Source organism: Musca vetustissima, unplaced genomic scaffold, assembly GCF_032173495.1.
Source record: "Musca vetustissima isolate MV318-11 ecotype Yass unplaced genomic scaffold, APGP_CSIRO_Mvet_v1 utg3678, whole genome shotgun sequence".
Lineage (NCBI taxonomy): Eukaryota > Metazoa > Arthropoda > Insecta > Diptera > Muscidae > Musca > Musca vetustissima.
This window is the reverse complement of record NW_026878205.1, coordinates 689,631-709,785: the sequence shown is the minus strand read 5'-3', so window position 1 is coordinate 709,785 and position 20,155 is coordinate 689,631.

Sequence of the window (20,155 nt, the reverse complement as noted above, 5' to 3'; positions counted from 1 at the left end):
TCTGTGAACGGACAGCCCTGAGATCCCTACATTTGGAATTAAAATTACTGTTGGAGTGCACGATTGAAATATTGAGGTAGGTTTGAAAATCGTATTTTTTTTTACTAAATATTACTGAATTTGTACAATTTAGATTTGAATGGGCGGATAGGGATGGAAAAATTAAATTTGGAATTAAAATTACAGGATTAGGGTAGTATTGGAATTTCGTATGTAGGGTTACGAAAACTACTAAATTTAGTACAATTTGTACTTTGGTGAACGGTAGAAGAGGAATCCTGAAAGTTACAACGGAGGGTTCGATTGAGATAGTTTTGGAATTTGGGTACGAAACGTACAAAATGTTAAGCATATATGTAAGAATAAGAAAAATTTGCCTTAGGGAATTTTTAGTTTGTAATTTTATAATTTTATAAGATACTTTATTATACGCCTTCTATCAATTTCCAACCCAATGAGGAGTTTTTTTTATTAATAAACTGAATTGAAAATGATAATAAATCTAGTACAATTTGGATTTTGGTGAACAAATAGAGCTGGAATTCTTAAATTTGGACTTACGATTACTATTTGAAAGCAGCATTGAGGTAATTTGAATAATTTTTGATAAATTTTAGTACAAATATATGCTACCACAAGAGGATTGGAAATACTAAATTATAGCCAAGTCAGTTGAAAAACGTGTCTAAACTCTGTAATATGAGAGTTATTATAAAAAGTAGACCTATATCAGCCATTTTTGGTAGGGATATTTAGTATACGATTGAAACTCATAGTACGAAATTACAGGCAATTGTGTTGAAAAACGTGCCAAAAATCCCCAAAATATCGAGTATTTGGGGGCACCGAAATATCCAATTTTCAACGCCAAACATCCTAGGAATAGTAACAATGTGTGTGCAAAATTCTATCTATAACTTTTATGGGTTCTCCGGGTGAATATTAGGAATTGTGGTAAACGGAATGAAAAATTGAATATACATTCCACCTTACAGCGAAGGTTATAAAAAATTTAGCACGTAGGGAGTTTCTGGATTGTGGCTAATGACCACACATAATTTTTCCATTTTTATTTGATGACAGGAAATGTCTGTCTACGAACGAAGCTAAAACGACAACTGTCAGCAAATGCAAAAATTATGTTTATGCGTTTTTTACTTGTTTTACGTTTATCCTCTGATGCTTTTGTTGTTGTCTAACAGCTTGTCTTTGCAAAGTATCGTAGACTCCATAATTTGGGATGTCAGAGAAATACGAAAAATTATACCGCATGTTTCCGCTTGTAAGTCGGTGTTTAGATGGGTTGCGGATGGTGAAGTTTAAACGAATGCTAAAAGTTGCATTTGTTGATGATAGTGCGGCAGTGTGTAGTTGAGTTTGGTTGTGTAGTTGATGTATGTTCTAGTCGGGCGAGTGTAGGAGTGTGTGTGTATGTGACTGGTGCTTGGCAGCATTGATTATGGTTGTATCAGGACACGTTTTTTAGTTGTTGTCTTTGTTGGCAACAGCAACAACACCACCACCATTCACCTTGACAAGTTACATACCGGAAAACGTTGGAGTTGTTGCTGTTATTTATATTTTCTAACGTTTTGGAAAAACACCGTCGTTCTGTTTGATTCTGCATGCGCGCATAATTACCCAATTAAACCAAAATTACATTGCGTGCTCAGACATATTAAACTTTTCGCAACAAAATACATATTTGCAATTTCACGCTGCAAAGATGAAGAAGAATGTCTGACGGAGTTTATCTAAACCGCACACAGTGAAATTAGTTATTATTTTGATTGTGGGCGAAGGAGTTAAGGTTCTCGTAGTACGGAATTACATATATTGTTAATTTCAAAAAAGTTTATCCTACATGGACGAAATGAACGTAAACCGTGACATTTCCTTATAAATAAATTCATTGATCATTCGACCTATGGTATCAAACTGTCGTTACATTGTATCTCTGTTTATTTGTTAAACATATTTTCGGTTTAAACCTTTCTTTTTATTGCCAATAAATACCATGGAGCATGTGATGGTCATAAAATTTACTCATAGAAAATAATAATAAAAAATACGAAATCTTTATTAAATATTGGCTCTTCCCTTGAAATATTTACCAACCTGCCAACAAAGTATCCCATTTAAAGTTGATGTAGTACTGACTGACGTTAGCCCAACAACGGTGGTTGGGTGTTTAGAGTTATTTGAAAATGTTCACTTTTTGGCAATATCTGTTTTAGCTTAAATTTTGCCTTATCCAGAAGGATGAGATGACGTTTTTATGAAAATTTTCATTACTATGCTTCAAGAGCAAAGTAAATATGATGAATGTCCATACACAAGAGATTGCCAAAAATGAAATAAAAGATGCAGCTGTCCACATTGACTTCGTTTGACCTTTTTTGATTATAGACTAAATTGTATGGAATTTGTTCGGCAGTTACTAAATTTCAATGTTGCTTTTTATGAACTGAAAGTGAAGTATTCGACTTCAAAATATTTGCAATTTCTTTGAGGAAACATAAGTAATATTGGCGCCAATCAAAACCTTTGAAAATGGGAGGGGAATGAACTTTTGGTAAAGTTAATTACAATAAGATTTTACTTTGAAAATTAATATATACATTGAACAATATATTTTGTAGAAGTAGATTAATACGGTGTTTTCGTATAGGCGTATAGTTTAGAAGTTTAACCAAAACGTTAACGTATTAAATAAACTATTGAGGTCTCCACTTTTTTTATTTGCGAATCTAACCTTGCGGTAACCTCTTCAAGTTCTTGTTTCTTTTGATTAAACAAAAGTCCTTACTATCGGCGGAGCATACGGTTTTCGATCAGGGCAATTTTGATTGTGGTGAAAATATTAAAGATTGTAATGTCTGGACTACATATGGGAATCACAATAAGTGGAACATATCGGACACATATTTTTTAAATATAGTTTGGGACTATCATGGATTTGCGAAAGATGTACAATAAAAAAACCTGAACCGATTTATATATTTTTTTAAAACCAAACATATTGACTTCTTCAACTTATTTTCTTGAATTCACTTAAATAAAGCATATTACCATACATACAAATTCCCAATGCCAACCACTAAACAACAACAATGGTTGTTGTTTACAAAAAATTCTTCATAAAAAAAATATTTTGAAAAACATCCGCTTATAAATTTAATGCCATTGTTTTGGTGACACCAAACAACATCAATTCCTTTCTGTTGCCGCGGGAGAATTTTTTCGATTCCTAAGACCGGAGGTATGAAGCAATTTCTGAAGGAAAAAAACACGAAGAAATACTATAAAATCATGCACAAACTCCACAACATACTTAAGATTCATATTTCCCATGATAAAGTGTGCTAAGTGTACCCTTAAGGCCATTGCTGGCAACCAACCACCCATGAAGAAGTGGCAAAGAAATGGGGACAAAAAATCACAAAATATACTCAGGCAAGCAGACAAACGAGAAAATGAAGATTTAATTCGTAAAAAAGAAAGAAATGTCAAGTATGTCCCGTTCTGTCCTGTCCAGAGCTTTGAACACCAGTTGAGGCAAATACTCTTAGAGCGTTGTAAGCCGCTTAAATAATGCGCTTTAGCAAAGACGAAGAAAAACATACTTACGACAAAGAATTCATTCATTCATCTTTACCCCAGTTTTGTGAAATGTCCTATCGGGCTGCGTGGTGCTGTATCAATGACAACAACAGCAACAAAAGAGGTCGAATTGCTATTGTTCTAGATGCCAGGGATAACCGGGAAAAAATGAAGTGAAGTGTTTTCGCATAAAAATTTATCGCTTTGCCATCTAAAATAATATCAGAGTGATTTTATGAACGGAGATATGGGGGCGGGGGACCAACAAACAAGCGATAACAGTGGCTTGTTAAAAAAATCACAAATCTCAATAGAGCAAGGAATATGGGAGTCGGAAATCAACATGTGAATAACTCGGTGACTGTGGTTTTACATCCATAACGAATTCATTGCAAATCTTGTAACGATATCTTCCTGCTTTGTTTTGGTAAGACTTCCATACACTCTCACACATACATATCATTTCGAATATAAGCATGTGAACAAATGCCTTGGGTCATAATCCGCAACTACAAGAAAGTCCTTTTAATCTCTCCAAACATACACACACACAAACGATGACGATGTGGCAGATGATGGCGATGAAGACGTTGATAACAATTTGGTCACTTACAGTGAAGCAAATTTATTCCTAAGCTGTTTTTTATCCACCCGTCTTCACTTTCTGCCTTGTATTCTAGTATTTTTTTCTATGGACATTTGGACAAGTCTTGGCTTTTTTAGCTTGAGGCGGCAGGGTTGCTTGGTTGATACACTTTTTATTTTTATCGCCCTTACGTAAGCATGAGTATGTTTTGTGAGAATTCTATGTTTTGCTAAATTGAAGCAAATGTGTTTTTTGATGTCCATGTTACAAGTGATTTTTTATGCAATACCCTACAGTAAGGGATGATACTTATTGGTTTGCCAATCAGTATGTTTGTTCGAACCGATATTTGGGGTTGGAAGTTACCTTGGAAAAATTGACCGAAAATGTAGAGAAGTGAGGTAGCTCTGATTTTCTATATATCAGGAATGACCTCGAAGACGTAGTTATGTCCATCAGTTATAAAAATTTCCTAACAATTTTAATGTGTAATGCATTCTTTAATTTAGTTATGTAACAGTTCGTAATTTATATGGTTATACTTCTTGAGGCTTCCCATGTTCATATATGATCGGGGTATATGTCAAATCTGATGTCGATTTATTAATGTCTTATTGTCCGATTAAATATCTATACCATTATTATGACTTTCTTTTTACCAAATATGAAGTGTGCACGCGGTTCGTTACAAAGCAAAAAATCGTTTTTTATGGTTTTGTTTTGGTATATTTTGTCCCTCATGATTTTATGGGTGGGTGGTCTTTGGACCTTATGGACAAATCATAAGGGTGGGGTGTCTTAATCATGTTTTATGTAGCAAAACACATTTTAATGCTTTTGGCTTGATTTCATCTCTTGTTTAGTTGTCTCCGGACGATACCATCTTTCTTCGAGAAAAACGAAAAAAAACTCAGTTGAGTTATTTATTGATAACTGCTGGTAAGTGTTGCATGGACATGTATCTTATAGAATATGTGTGTGTTGGTGGGTGTGTGTCTTCTATCGTAAGTGTGTGAGAGATGGTATAATTTCATTAAGTTGTGATTTCTTTATGTTGTATCCGTTTTTTATGAGATCCATTTCCGGACATTGGTCAGCAATTGTAGCATGAAAAAAGGCAGGGTGGAGGAGGAAGTGGTTGAAGTATGTCATGTGTAACTTTATTTGGCACTTGAACAGCCATAAATAAACAATTACACTATTTACGTGCACTTATACAAGGCAAATGGGGTCATTAATAACAAATGAATGAATTTTCGGTGGAAATATAAGATTAACAATTCTTTATTAAGTAGATTTCTTAAGTGATGAATGACAATAATTGAATACAGACATGAAGATGGTGCGGAATTTTGGAAACACACAAACTGGAATAGTGAAAAAATAAGAAGTCATCAGTATATAAAACCATTATGTAACCGAAAATAAAAAAGGAAAATAACCAGTCTTCATTATGAAATTTATTTTTTAATCGAAGGTCCCTCTTATCTTTTCAGTTTTTTATCTTCACATATGTGCGGTAGAAAAGGAGAGAGTACAAACGTATTCTCAAAAGAAAGAAGAAAGATCAAAATGAAGTTCCAAAATATTACCAACGAGTAAAAAACCAAACCGACGGCTTTGCTGCGGGCTCTTCCTCCTTCACGGATGAAGAAGGAAACCAGGTGACAGATACAGACAGCGTCTAGAGGATCTGGAAGGAACATTTTGCAAAGCTTCTGGTAACGGCGAAGGAGATACTCCAGAACCAATTAGATTGTATAACACCTAGCTAAGATGAGGTCAGAATAGCTTAAGAATAATAAAGCAGCAGGTGCCGATGGATTACCAGTCGAGCTATTCAAGACCCGTGGTCAGACGCCCATAAGAAGCATGCGCCAAATGATTAGTACAATTTGGCTAGAGGAATGTATGCCCAATGATTGGAATCTCAGCATTCTGTGTACCGTGCACAAAAAATGAGACAAGACGATATGTGCCGACTTTAGAGGAATAGTCCCCTTTCCATCGTATATAAATTGCGATCCAGCGTACTGTGTGAACGACTGAAACCAATGGTCAATAACATTATTGGACCATACCAATGCGGTTTCAAGACTGGCAAATCCACCATTGAACATATTTTCACTCTGCTACAAATCCTGGAAAAGATCCACGAAAAACACATCGACGCATTCCACCCTTTCGGCTACAAATCCGCTCCGAGGTGTTAGAAGCCATGTCTGCGTTTCGCATTCCTGCGAAATTGATATGCAGTATAACATTAACTGCTACAAGGTCAACAGTTAAAGTCGGAAAGGACCTCTCGGAGTCCTTTAATACCGAGCGAGAATCAGTTTGGAACAGTGTGTCTTGTGACCTTTTTAACGTCTTGCTGGAAAAGGTCATACGAGATGCAAATGTGAACAGAAATGACACATCCACATAATGGGTCGAACATTGCGTGCGGAAATCTTTTTTAAGCTCGGCTTATGGAACAAAAGTTTTGTTACAAGCCAGCTAAACAAGTAAGTAAATATGTGCGACTAAGAGCGATTAAAAATCACCTTCCTTTATTAATTTAAGTTATTCCAGAATTACAATAAAAAATGTGTTCAAATTTAAGCCAAGCATTTAATTTAAAGTTAACTTTAAATTTTTGTATTTTATTTTCACTATACAACAAAGGCAGACTAATGACATCATTGTCATAGACTTAATGTCTACCCAAATAGTTGCAGATAACAGGAAATTAGCTTAAAATCATTTGGCCTTTAGGTAAATTAAGCAGATACCAATAGCGGACATGCCAAAGCCAAAACAACAATACACGGCTAAATTTGTAAAGCAATTTTAAGCGGCACTGTCTGGAAATTAGCGAGCAAACGAGCGAGTGTGCCGGTATAAAAAGGAACCGCCAGCCACAAATGCCAGCAATCATCATTTACGTGTACAAAATAAGCATTCAACCACATTTTGGCAGTTAAGATATAATCAAATATTGTACCCTTTCCCCGCAATACCAATGTATTCGTATAGCGGGCCAAGAGGTCTCATCATTTGAAAGGGTTAAAACATACACACTCACACACACTCTCCGCCACATCAGTACAGTTCAATTTGAAGACAACCAAAAAATTAATGGAAGAAGGGTGAGAGAGATGATTGCCGATACCAACGACGACTGCTGTACTGCAAAGAGGAGTTCCTTGTTGTTTAGACGCCACCATGTTTAGATAACTCTGTGGTTAGAACGGATATTTCGAGATGGGGCCATTACAAAACTACTAAAGAGACTTTTAAAGCATTTCCGGTTTTATATCTTATTCGCTCGGTAAACGAATTCCAGTCTGGGCTATTTGAAGTCTTTGGCAAAGTGAACATCCTGTAACCCGTTCGCATGCGGGACGAGCGACATTAATGTTGTGTTGTATTTCCATTATCACCGTCATCTATTAAAACTTGTAGTTCAGAGTCGTTGTTGTTCAGTTCAGTTCAGTTTCGTTGTAGATGTTGGATGACGCGCTGTCTGACTAATTAACTGCGATTATTACGGTCATTACGTGGGATTTCCTTTTGTGCCAAGAATTCGAGTGAACATCTTGAATTTTTGGCGTTTCACATGCTAATGTTATACAACAACAATAACAACAACAAGAGCAAAAAGTAAGTGTGGTCGGGTCATTGCTGGAAAGGGAGTTATGGTGGCTATTCTCAGTCCTTGAATGTCTGTTTGTAGCGTATTGTATGTATATCTGAAACGTTAAAATGTGTGACTTAAATATTTAAAAGCAAATGTTAATGCCATTCCGTGTCTTTTGAGCTTTTGTATTTCGTTAATTTTATATTTCGTCTGAAAGAGTTATAAACGAACGTTAAGTGGTTCCTTTTAAAAAAATATAGTATGCTAGGGATGACCAAATTCGAATTTCATGCAGGAGAAGTGATAGTGGAAAAGTCATCTTGGTTTCAGTACGTCCTTAGGAGTCCTCTTTAGTAGTACCCCCAAAACGGAAAGTTATGTCACTAATAATAGACAGATTATCATTTAATTTGTGTATAAGGGTTGAGTTTCCAACTAGTCAACAAATACATACATTAGTTTTCATGATGACCCTTAGCCGTAAGAAGGAAGTTCGAGCTGTCAAACTTTTTATACATTACACCATTAGGATGCAAATAAATCCAGCCGTTGAATTATGACTTATTGAACGGTTGTTCCTTAACCCGAGCTTAAAACAGATTTCCGGAGAATTTTTCTCTCAAACACTCCAAGAGCTGCCTCGTCTGCTTGCGCAAGTACCCATGCTTCAGATCCATACAACAGTACGGGTGATATCGTCTTGTAGAGTGTGAGTTTGGTTTGGCGAGAAGTGGCCTTGCCTTTGAGTTGCTTATTCAGACCATAGTAACATCTGTTGGCCAACATTATTCTTCTCCGGATTTCAAAGCTGATGTTATTAGTTTTGTTTATGACTGTTTGGTGAACAGAGTGTCATTTCTGTTCAGCTTTGCATCATGACCTCTTCCAGCAGGATGTTAAACAGGTCACATGACAAACTGTCACCTTATCTGAATCCTCGTTCGGTATTGAAGGGCTCTGGAAGGTCCTTTCCGACTTTAACTGCTGACTTTGTACCAGTTAAAGTTATCCTGCATAACCGTATCAATTTTGCTGGAATGTCAAACACAGACATGGATTTAAACCCCTCTGAACGAATAGTGCTATCGAATGCGGCTCTATAGTCGATGAATAGGTGGAATGTGTCGATGTGTTTTTCGTGGTTCTTTTCCAGCATTTGCCGCAGAGTGAAAATTGGTATGGTCCAAATCATTGACCATTGGCTTCAGTCGTTCACACAGCACGCTAGATAGCAATTTATATGCAGTGGGAAGGAGACTTATTCATCTATAGTTCGCACACATCGTCTCGTCTCCTTTTTAGTGCACGGGACACAGGATGCTGAGGTTTCAATCATTGGGCATGCATTCATCTAGCCATCCTCCTGATCAGCATCTGACCACCGGTCTTAAAGAGTTCGACTGGCAATCCATCGGCAGCTACTGCTTTATTGTTCTTCAGCCGTTTAATTGCTACTCTGACCTCATCTTGGCTAGGTTTTGGGGTATCTTCTTCACTATTTGATACCAGAAGCTTTTCAAAACGCTCCTTCCAGATACTCAGCACGCTGTCTGTATCTGTCACCAGATGACCTTCTTCATCTCTACAGAAGGATGTGCCTGCACAGAAGGATGTGCCTGTTTTACTCGTTGGTACAATTTCCGAACTTCATTCCGACTCCTGACATCTCGATTTGCTCACGTTTTTCATGTTCTTTCTTCTTTTTCTGAAAATACGTTTCTCTGTCGTAAAATTACATTGAACTTATATATAGTATAGTTCTGGAAGGATATATAATAAGCAAATGTTAAATGTTTTTCCATTCCGATATATAGTTAATTAAAAATATAAAAGTATTAATTTGGAGAAGTTCGAGTTGCCTATATTTTTCGAAATAGATCAATATGTCGGTCATTGCATATTACAAATTTATTTGAAGAAGTACGGAACAATAATTGCAGCGTTATAAAAAAGCCAACCAAACTGTGAAAAAAATCTCCCTTTATATCGAGTTGTGCATCCCTACCCTTAAGTGTAAAGATGATTTTAGATTTTATAGCATTTTGTGGCGATATTTAAACAAATTAACCAACATTTTTTAGTTTGAACCGATGAAAGCGCCATATTATTTGTATGGCCCGGTATACAACAGAGGTCTGACGCTTTTGTTTATAATGGGGCGAATAATGATAATGACGACAAAAAGGGGGTATCGCTATTGTTCCGGGTATGAGATGTTGCAACCATGGCTAAACCAAAGTCATTAGTTGCTCAATGTGTTGCCATAATTATTGTGTGGTGTCTGCAAAAAGAAAAATATTTAACGACTATTCTACCACAATATGCCGAAAAGGTTTAAGATGAAACACTTTCAAGAAAATCTAATTTGTCCTTTAAATTGAACCTTTAAAGCTAAAATAATTTGTGTATCAATCTTATGGTGTACATATAACAATAATGTCTTCTTGTCCCTGTCCATCGATGGCCTGCTGCGACATGGACATGTTTGTTGACTACTTGAAATCTATTTATGGCCATTGTAATGTTGGTATACAAATAACCCCAAGTAAATAAAATTAAAACTCTTAATTTCCACAAAATAAGCAATTAGCTTAAAAAACTTTACCTTGAGTGTCCAAACAAAGGCAAAGAGAAAGAAAGAGAATAGTTTATTTGCTTACTTATGGTGTACAGTGATTTAGAGGGAACTTGTTTTTGACATATATGCATCAAGTTAATTGAAAAATGTGATGCGTAGGACTAGAACAATATAACATAGATGTTTGGAGTTGAAAACTGTTATTTTATTAATCCTATGTTAATCGTTTCACATTAAGTAATTAGCGGAATTTTTCAAATCTCTCCACGACGAAATCTATACAATTATAGTTACTTAATAAATTTATTAACAAAAAATATAATTTAAACAGCTATACCACAGTCTCAAACATAGACATCTCGGCAGACACACTTTAGAGTGCAACTATCCTTTGTGTCCGCCAATTTAAGATTTTGGCATGGCATGGGCAACCCAATGACAACAACAGCACTTGATTTTACTACTTTGAATGTTTGACACTTTCTGGCACCACATCGTCAACTACACTCGACGTCCGGCAAACAAACAAACCCAAGAAATAGAATGGTCCAACCTGGGCTGGCTGGGCTGAAACCAGTCAAGCATCTATACTACACTATAAAACATTTCCTCTTCCATGTTCTGGGGAAATGATTTTCACAAAAATTTTAATGTATAAACATGTACTTATATATGTATGTGTGTATGCGCCAGAAATGAGTGACATCCCTCTCCATCCTTTGCTAAAGTGACACTCATTGAAACATTCACAAAACTATTTTGAGACAAGTGTGAACAAGATGTTTTCCTAACTGGTGCTACAACAATCATTTTTAGCTCTGGACAACAATAATAACAGCAGCAACAACAATAACAACGGCATCAGCATAACTTGATGTCATCCTTGAAACTTCAAAGTCATCTCAACAGGCAAAGAGATGTTCATTCTGATTTTATAAAGCACTCACTTCCTTATTCCGCACCAGCCTTCTCTTCACCGGGTATGGCATCATTAAAGAAAGAACCCTTGTCAAGTGATTTCCCAGATAATATTTTCCTAAAATAATAGTTTTGCCCAAGCGACAGTCTAATGAAAGCCTTTAAGATTCTTCCTGTTGGCATTGTTTTGTTGTCATTGCATAATGTGAGAATGGGAGTGGGAGAGCGAGAGAGAAGACTACTCATACGGATATACATCAGTTGTCCTTGGCTTGGCAAAACACCTTCATGCATTTGTGTCGTTTCGTTTCCTGCCATTTCAGTTCATCACTTGAAACAACAACGTCCAGGTGATGGTGTATTAAGGCATGAAGAAACACGTTTTATTTTTGTTGTGTTGTGTTGCGTGTTGTTGTTGTCTTCACTGACATAACAAACCATCATCAATTTTATCTGAACACAACACACCACATGCTTGAAAATCTAAAAAGGACTTACATTCCGGACAATCATTGTAAGTCAGTTAACGTATGCTTTAAGACACACCACCATGAGGACATGAAATAGAGAGATGCGGGATACGGCTGGACCCCTTGAACATCTGTCGTCTATGACATTCACTGCCAACATTTTTAAAGTCTGCCAGCTTTAATGCATAAATTCGATTAGAAGGCCAAGAAGACATGTCTTCTTGTTGGAGGACTTAAGATTATGCAGGAGATGAAAACGAAAAGGATTTCATGAATCGTCTACACATGTAAATGCGTAGAGTATTTATTTATTAAATTACTCGTACATGGGACAATGCATGTCTGGTACTTTTATCGTTTTGGGTCACAACTTACCTGAGCCATTACAACATTTTGGTATGGTTTAATTTGCACTCTGCAAAGGAGTATTTGATTAGGTCCTTGAAATGCCACTTTGTTGGACTTTAATGACAAATTCTTATGGTTATTCATGTTAGCGTAGGGAATCTATGTGATTGTTTTAAATTCACATTTTAGCGTATGGAAGTGTAATAGATTTATATCATACATGAAGATAAAATACGTTATATTTATATATGACATATTAGGTTCCAACTAACAATATTCCCCTATACATCACTGAGGATTATTACCTCTTATTGAAACATTTGTTGTCCAATTTCCACCATTTGCTTCCGAAAATTAAGGAAATTTAAAAAATGTTTGTATTTTGATATTTTGGCATATGTTTAGTTGTTGGCAAGCAGTCAAAGGGAGAATTTGAAAATGTGAATTGGAAAATATTTAAAAAATGATAAACACAATTTTTTTATATAAATATATTCAATTGAAATTTTTTTTCAAATATTTATTCTAAAAACCAGTGAGCGGAGCAGTATAGTCGGACGGGGCCGACCATATATTCTTCTATATTCTGAGCCTGGGCAATATTTCGTGATATTTGCAACCTTTTTACAGATTATAGATCAACAACTCCTATTTCTAAGTCTTGCATATTTTCCAAAATCTTTTTTTCTTGAAGAGAATTTTTACGCCATACAATAAAAAATTGGTCACTTCAGGTTTTGTTGATTTGACCCTCGGAAGATTGACCGATCATCATCTAAACAGCCGCTCTAAGTATTTGGTCAGATCCCCTTCACCTTGTAAAATATATGATGTTCTGTATATAATAATTGCCTCTAAAGCGACTATAAAATCTGACAAAATTAAAGTTTTGGGTTCATTGCACCCCTGAATGAAGTCTCAACTTCAACGAAAACTGTAGGCGTCGTCCTTGACCATAATCGGAACTTCATGTACAATTTCAAAGCGATCAGCGCGACATTTCCGTCCTCTAATGGAGTAATAGTAATAATATGCACATAGTCACCTTTACTTAATTACGTATAACTCTCGCATCGGAGTACAAACAGGCATATAATTGGTATCAATTTGAAGGTCAACAACTCATCTTCGACATAAAATCGACATCTCGAGTATATGTCCTTCAGGAGCAAGTATATACGTCCCAGAATAAACATTTTGTAATTTTTCACACAAAAGTCAGGGTCCATTTGACCCGCTAAATATTGACCGATCTTTATCAAAACAGGCATGCTTATTCTTAGCCCCGATCCCCTTCTCCATGTAAAATTTCACGATGTTCGGACCATAACTGCGGCCTCTGGAGCGTCCAGAAAAACCGACAAAAATTTAGTATTTGGTCCAATTCATCCCCTTAATATTAACCGATCTTTATCAAAAACAATAGGGGTCTTCATTGGCCAAAACCCATCCTACATGGAAAATTTCGTGAAGATTGGTCCACTGTGGCCTGTATCGTGTTTACAAATTATAATGGACAGACGGACACACATGTCTAGATCGACTCAGCTAGTCGAGATATGACGATTGGTATACTTAAAGGTGGGTCTAGGACCAATATTTCGCGGCGTTACAAACTTTTGGGGCTGCACAAAGCTATAATACCCTGACAACATAGTTGTGATGGTATGATAATAACATCTCGTCCTTATACAGATTAATTGCTGAACATGATAATACTTTTTTTGTCTGTTCGTGTAATCTCGCATGACGGTGTCGTCCTATTCTATAATATGTAAGCTCTTTGCCAAATTTTTATTCGACAATAGAACGATTTTCCGTATTCCAAAAATATGTTACACTTTCTGGAATAGCTTTCATTCAAGCAATAGTACATTCGGACTTAACATTACACTCTAAATCTCCTCATTTATTTAAATATGAAATCTATGTGTAAAATCTGTAGATTCTCTTTTTTTTTGTTTATGAAATGTTGATGATTTTATTTAACAAAAATATTCCCGCATATAAATTGCCATGGTTATAATCGTTATGATTTTGTCAAATGTTATGGCAGATGAAATGTAATCCATTGATATTTATCACACATCGTAAATAAAAAAGAACAACAAAAAGCGAAAAAAGAAGAAGGGTTTCAATTGTTTCTCTTCCCCTTTTGTTGCATTCGTTTCGCAACCCTTTTCTCCGTCATGTTCCGCCAATGATATGGCCATGTGGGTAATGTGTGTTTTGCGGCATAAATCCCAATTTGATCACATCATAATGTGACTTTGATAGATGATTGAATCGAATATGATGTTGGTTATTTGGTTGACTGGAGGTATGGATGAATGGATGGATGGTTGGTTGGCTGTTTGATGTATCGAACACCACAATTGTTTGATGACTTTATTTTGCTGCCACTTGTTAAGTTCCCGTTTAACCATCTACTTTTTTTTTGCAGTTATCCTTTTGTGGAGTTGGGTGTGTGAGTGTATGTGTGCCATTTGTGTTCTGTTGTTTACATACATATTTGTCACGATTGATACGAGTCAGGCACTCTCTATGTACCCTTGAATGGCAAAGGGGTTATTGAAATGGAATGGGAGGGAGTTGATTGGTAATTCACAAGTGGCAGGGTGTACAACTTTATGTGCGGTTAATAGAATTTTTATTATGATTTGTTGTGCATATTCCTAGCGAGAAGGGTTACACAGGATGATAATGTTGCTGTTGTTGGTGTTATTGCAAATGTTTATTGATAGATGATGTGTCTGTTTGGTGGAACAACAAATATTATCCGCATAAGCCTTGGCATACAGTGGCATCGATTATTACATGCAACCACATACAGTGACAAACACACACACGAGCGGGTGAATGATGGCAGGCATGAATATTTATAAGATCCTTAGGCAGTTCGCTTGGTGCTATCGTTCGTTATCTACTCTGCTATATTTTTGAGAGGAGGAAGAGTTTACATAAAACTTTTTTCCTATGATAAAGTGTCACCCCATGCCGCCACGAAATCACTTGAGATTTATTTGAAAACAATTGTTTAACATTAACTTTTAAATGTTTGTTGGTGTAGCGGTTCATATGTGAAGTTTTTTTTATTTCATATTGGATTTTTTTCTTATTAGCTTTTGTAAGCGTGTGTGTATGATTTATTAAGGAAAGGAGTAAAAAACCGAGATTGCAGGGCAATAAAACAATTCCCATTAAAATGTTCACGGGGTGATAATGAAAATTGTTTGATAAGAAATTTAAAATGAGAATATTCGTATATGAAATTTTGAAATCTTTATTTTTGGGGAAAACTGTAAAAGAAAACTGGTAAAAATCACAGCAGCAATTGCTTAACCTTCTGATTTAATGTTGATGGGCTTAACAACTAGTGTTGAATCTGACATGGCAATGGTCAAAAAGGCTTAAGTTTATGGCCATGTTAACACAATAATATCGTTTTGCAAGCCCCCTAGCTGTAAACACCCCATTTCTGCTGACCATGAATGGCCAGCTAACTAATGAGTCGAAGATAGTAACCAACTTCATGTAAAATAGGAATTTTCACTTTGTTGTTGTTATTATCTTTGTGCGTGTGCTTTTCTAATGGTGGTGGGTGTTGATGCTTCCAACCGTTTGGGATTTAAATGAAAACCAGTGGTCAGTGTTGAGTTTTGTAAATTAACCCTTTTCAGTTAATTGATACAAATGGTAAATTGCCGGAGTGTGGGCATTTGATAAATTGTTGTACCTGATGATTGTTGACAAAGGGCACCCAATTTTCTATGATAAAGATCTAAAATTTCAATTTTGTTAATAAGGGCAAAAAGGCAAATTGATTTGTTTAACCTATTGTTTTTATTTGGTTTTTAAGACTTTCCTATTGGAGTCATATTTATAAAAATCAGGGGTGGGAATTATTACAATATCAATCAGGATTATAGAAATATTGTTATTAAAATTAAATTTGGATTTGTGGCTTAATTTAAATGTGGAAATGGGGGAAATACAAATAAGTGATTTACATACATAAAGCATAGTTATGAAATTAAATGTTATATGTACATAGCCACAAATTATATTAGGTTGGGGAAAAAGAAATCTATTATTTTTATATGAACTATAGGACTTTATGATATGACTCGTTTGTTATATGATTTGTTGCCATTTTAAAGGTAACTTAATAATGCCACTCTCATAGAAGTCCCGATCTGTATTTGCAAAAAAAAACTTTAGTAGTCCATTTTCACAATACTCACAATACACAATTTTACAATCGCTTGGTGGCAAGACTGTATGGCGGATGTATTAAAACTTCCCAACCAAGCTCCCGAAGTTTCTGGAGAGTCACTGTACATGTCTGTGGCTTATCTTTGTCCTGGTTGAACACGACACCTCTCTTGTTGGCCAATTCTGCTCTTTTCTGTTCAATTGTAAATGGTTTAGTACAGTTTTATGGTCGATTTTTAGCTCCTGTGCGATGTTACAACTGCTAACAAGCCGGTCAACTTCGATCATTATTTTTCAGAAAGAAGTACTGTATATTCCCGAATGCAACGATGTCAAATTTTGTTTATATCCTATTTAGGATAGTTGCATCAAATCTCTGAACAGAAAATTGTTCTAAGTTTACGGAAATGCGGACCACAAAGGGTTAAAATCAAATATTCCTGAACGTTACAGTTTCGGAACCATAATCACCATTCACAATTTTAGCCGCTTGGCTTGCATGTTTGCCTTTGTCAAAGAAACACTGTAAATGTACCGAATTTTCTCTTTTTCCGCTTCCATTTTTAATACCCTGTAACTCACAACTGAATGCACCAAACGATTCAAGAGCACCAAACGATTCAAGAGCTGCACCAAACGATTCAAGAGCTGTCACTTCATCCAAAAATTGTATGATGTGGTTCGGGTCCCGTGGAATTATGGCTACCTTTATTATGGATGATAACTAGTGAAAATCTGCGGATTTATTGAGAAACAGTTCGATGAGTAGTTTCCAGTTGAAATGCTCAAATTGTTAATCGAAAATTGGACTCAGAGAAATTGCTTTTAAATTATAAAATAATGATATTTGTAGAAGGTAGTACGATTTATTCAAAATGTATGAAATTTGGAAAATAATGTTCCCGAACTTATTTTATTTTAAACAATATTTGCCATATTTCGCAATTAATTGCTTATAAATTAATTGCAAGGTACCACCTTAATGTGCTATAGTTGTAGACAATTATTTTGAGAGATGTGTGTGAACTTTTAAATGTAATTATTGTCAAGTTAATTAAGCCTTTCATTAAAAATGCATGGATGGTCAAGTACACAATGACAACAACAACAAAAACAGCAATAACAAATAAGTAGCAGTTGTACGACTATTAATGCATAAATACATGATTGGTTTTGGAATACAAATAAGGAGTACTTCTTCTTCCTCTATGAATTTCTTATACAAAGGGATATGGATACTTGTGTATTTGAGCATGCACATATTTGCCTACAATAGAGTCCTTTTACAAAATAATAATAATAATGAAAATTTAACACAGGATATGTTTCTGTGTGCATTAACATCAAATATTCACTTACAACAAACAAGGACAAAGGACTTTGCTTGCCTTTACACATCCTACAATTAGGTGTTTACAACAATAATGAACATCCTTCCACATATATCCACCATTTGTATGCGTGTGTGTTTGTCTCAACGTGTGTAGTACATATTTAGAGAACTGCTTAGCTGTGGCGACTATTTCTTCAAGCCATTTACTGGCCATTTCCCATTGCAACGGAAATCAAAAAGCGTAACGGATGGAGGGGACGCCGTTTTAGGCCAAATAAACGGAAGTTGTAATTACAGCACTTGAAAGTGACCACCAAAACAAACCGTATCCATTGCAATGACACACTATGTGTGTGTGGTTGTGTGTGCCGGTGTGTGAGTGCAGCGTTAACAAGGGCCATCTGAAACAATGGGCAAGAGTGTGGCATGTCCTAGTGGCAAAGTGCCCATTATTAAATTAATGCACTGTAATTTTAGCATAATAATTGTTGGTTCCATTATAATCGTTTCAAGTGAGCATATCACAAACACACATACACACACAGGGAGACACAACGATAATGTCAAGGCGTTTTGCCTCTATTGTTTTGTAGCTTATAATTGAATTGAATGGCTGAATTTGAATGCAGTTAATTGTTTTCTAATAGGCGTTTCATATGCAAATACAATTCAATTTTATTTGAGAGGGGTCATTTTAATGGCTCTGGTTTTGGAAATACAATAACCCAAACAACTTTAAACAACTTAAAATGTGGTTAATTTCAGTAGAATCGAAATCCAACATGTGGCGGAAATTCAAAATATCTGTAATCGGTTTGGGTCCTTAAATGGAAGGTATGGTGGTGTTTTTTTATAAGAAATTAAAATAACTTGAATTGGTGCACATCATAACTTTCGAAAGGAGTTGCAGATTTAATATCAGGCAACTCCTTCCAATACTTCCCCAATAAATGGTCAACATTTTGCTAAGCTAAATGTATAATGTCCTGCGAAAGGCTCAAACTTAGCATAGTCTAATATTTTTACTAAAACTTTTGTCACCCTTTATGGTAATAGGAGCGAGATTTGGAAAAAGCTCGGTACATTGTAATATATTTGTCATTTTTTTTTAAATCTGAAAATGGGATCTATATACCCTCTCCTTCTAGTATCTCCCCCATTTTTGAACAAGTGTGAATCTAATACGAAGCTTACTAACTACCCGATTTAACCCAACTTTGTACAAAGTGTGGATTTATTGAGAACATTTTTTTTACAAGTAAGGTTTTTACGCATACAAGTATCAGGAATGACAATTCGATTGGAAAATATGCTTAGGAACATGGAAATATTAGGTTGGGGAAAAATAAATCTTTTTTTATGAATTATAGGAATTTATTTAACATGCTTCGGAATGTCCGCTTTGGGCCAAATATGCACCATTTTGTTGTATGATTTGATGCCATTTCAAAGGTAAATTCATAATGCCTCTCTCATAGAAGTTCTGCTCTTTTGCAAAAAAACTCTAGTATTCGATTTTCACAATCCTCCTTAGATATACATCTTTTATTATTAAAGAAATGTTGCAATGCAAGAAAAATATGATAATCGCTTGGTGACAAGGTCGGACTCATAATAAATAACCGTATTCCAGTCCCACCAAATGCATAGCAGAACCTTCAGAACGTTTAAGGTGCTCCACGTTCTTTGGCCGCGATCGTTTTCGCACAGGGTTATAGTATGTGATTTATTTCTCATCTCCAGTCACCATCCGTTTAAGAAATGGATCTATCTGATTCCGTTTGGCCAAGGCTTCGCAGATGGAAATTTGATCCATCCTTTTTTTCTGTTAATTGGTGTGGCACCCAAACTTTGAGCTCCTGGGCGATGTTACGACTGCTAACATGCCGGTCAACTTTGATAATTTCTCCGATTTTAGTACAGCCATCTGCCGAAAAAATAATGGATTTATTCTTCCCTAACCAATATCTAAAATGCAGTGAAAAGGTAGGCTCTGAAATTTTTAATTAGGGCCACAGATGACCGTTTTCGTAAAAAAATGGTAAGGAGGTGGTTTCTGAATGTCGTACAAAACCTTGCACGATATATCTATTTGATTAGATGCGTCCATTTTGTCTTTGTGCATATGATTGTAACATGCAAGGGAAACGAGACCCATGGTTACTTTGAAGATATGCATAGAATCTGTCCGTTTGTCCATGTCAAATTGTTTATACAGTGTAGGTCGCCGTTATGGCCCGAATGAGGTAAAATTTGATTCGGCCAAAGGAGGTACTGTATTGATATTGGAGAAAATTGGTTCAAATTTATATATAGCTCCCATATATAGGTTTGTCCGATTCCACAATAGTTCACCCAAGTCGCTTTGTTTGCCCGATTGATATTTTTGATATTTTGAACAGCGTACCAAATTAAGTACGTGTTAAAATTTTGATATCGACCACATAAATGTTTTTATCGGTTTAGATTTACATATAGGTAC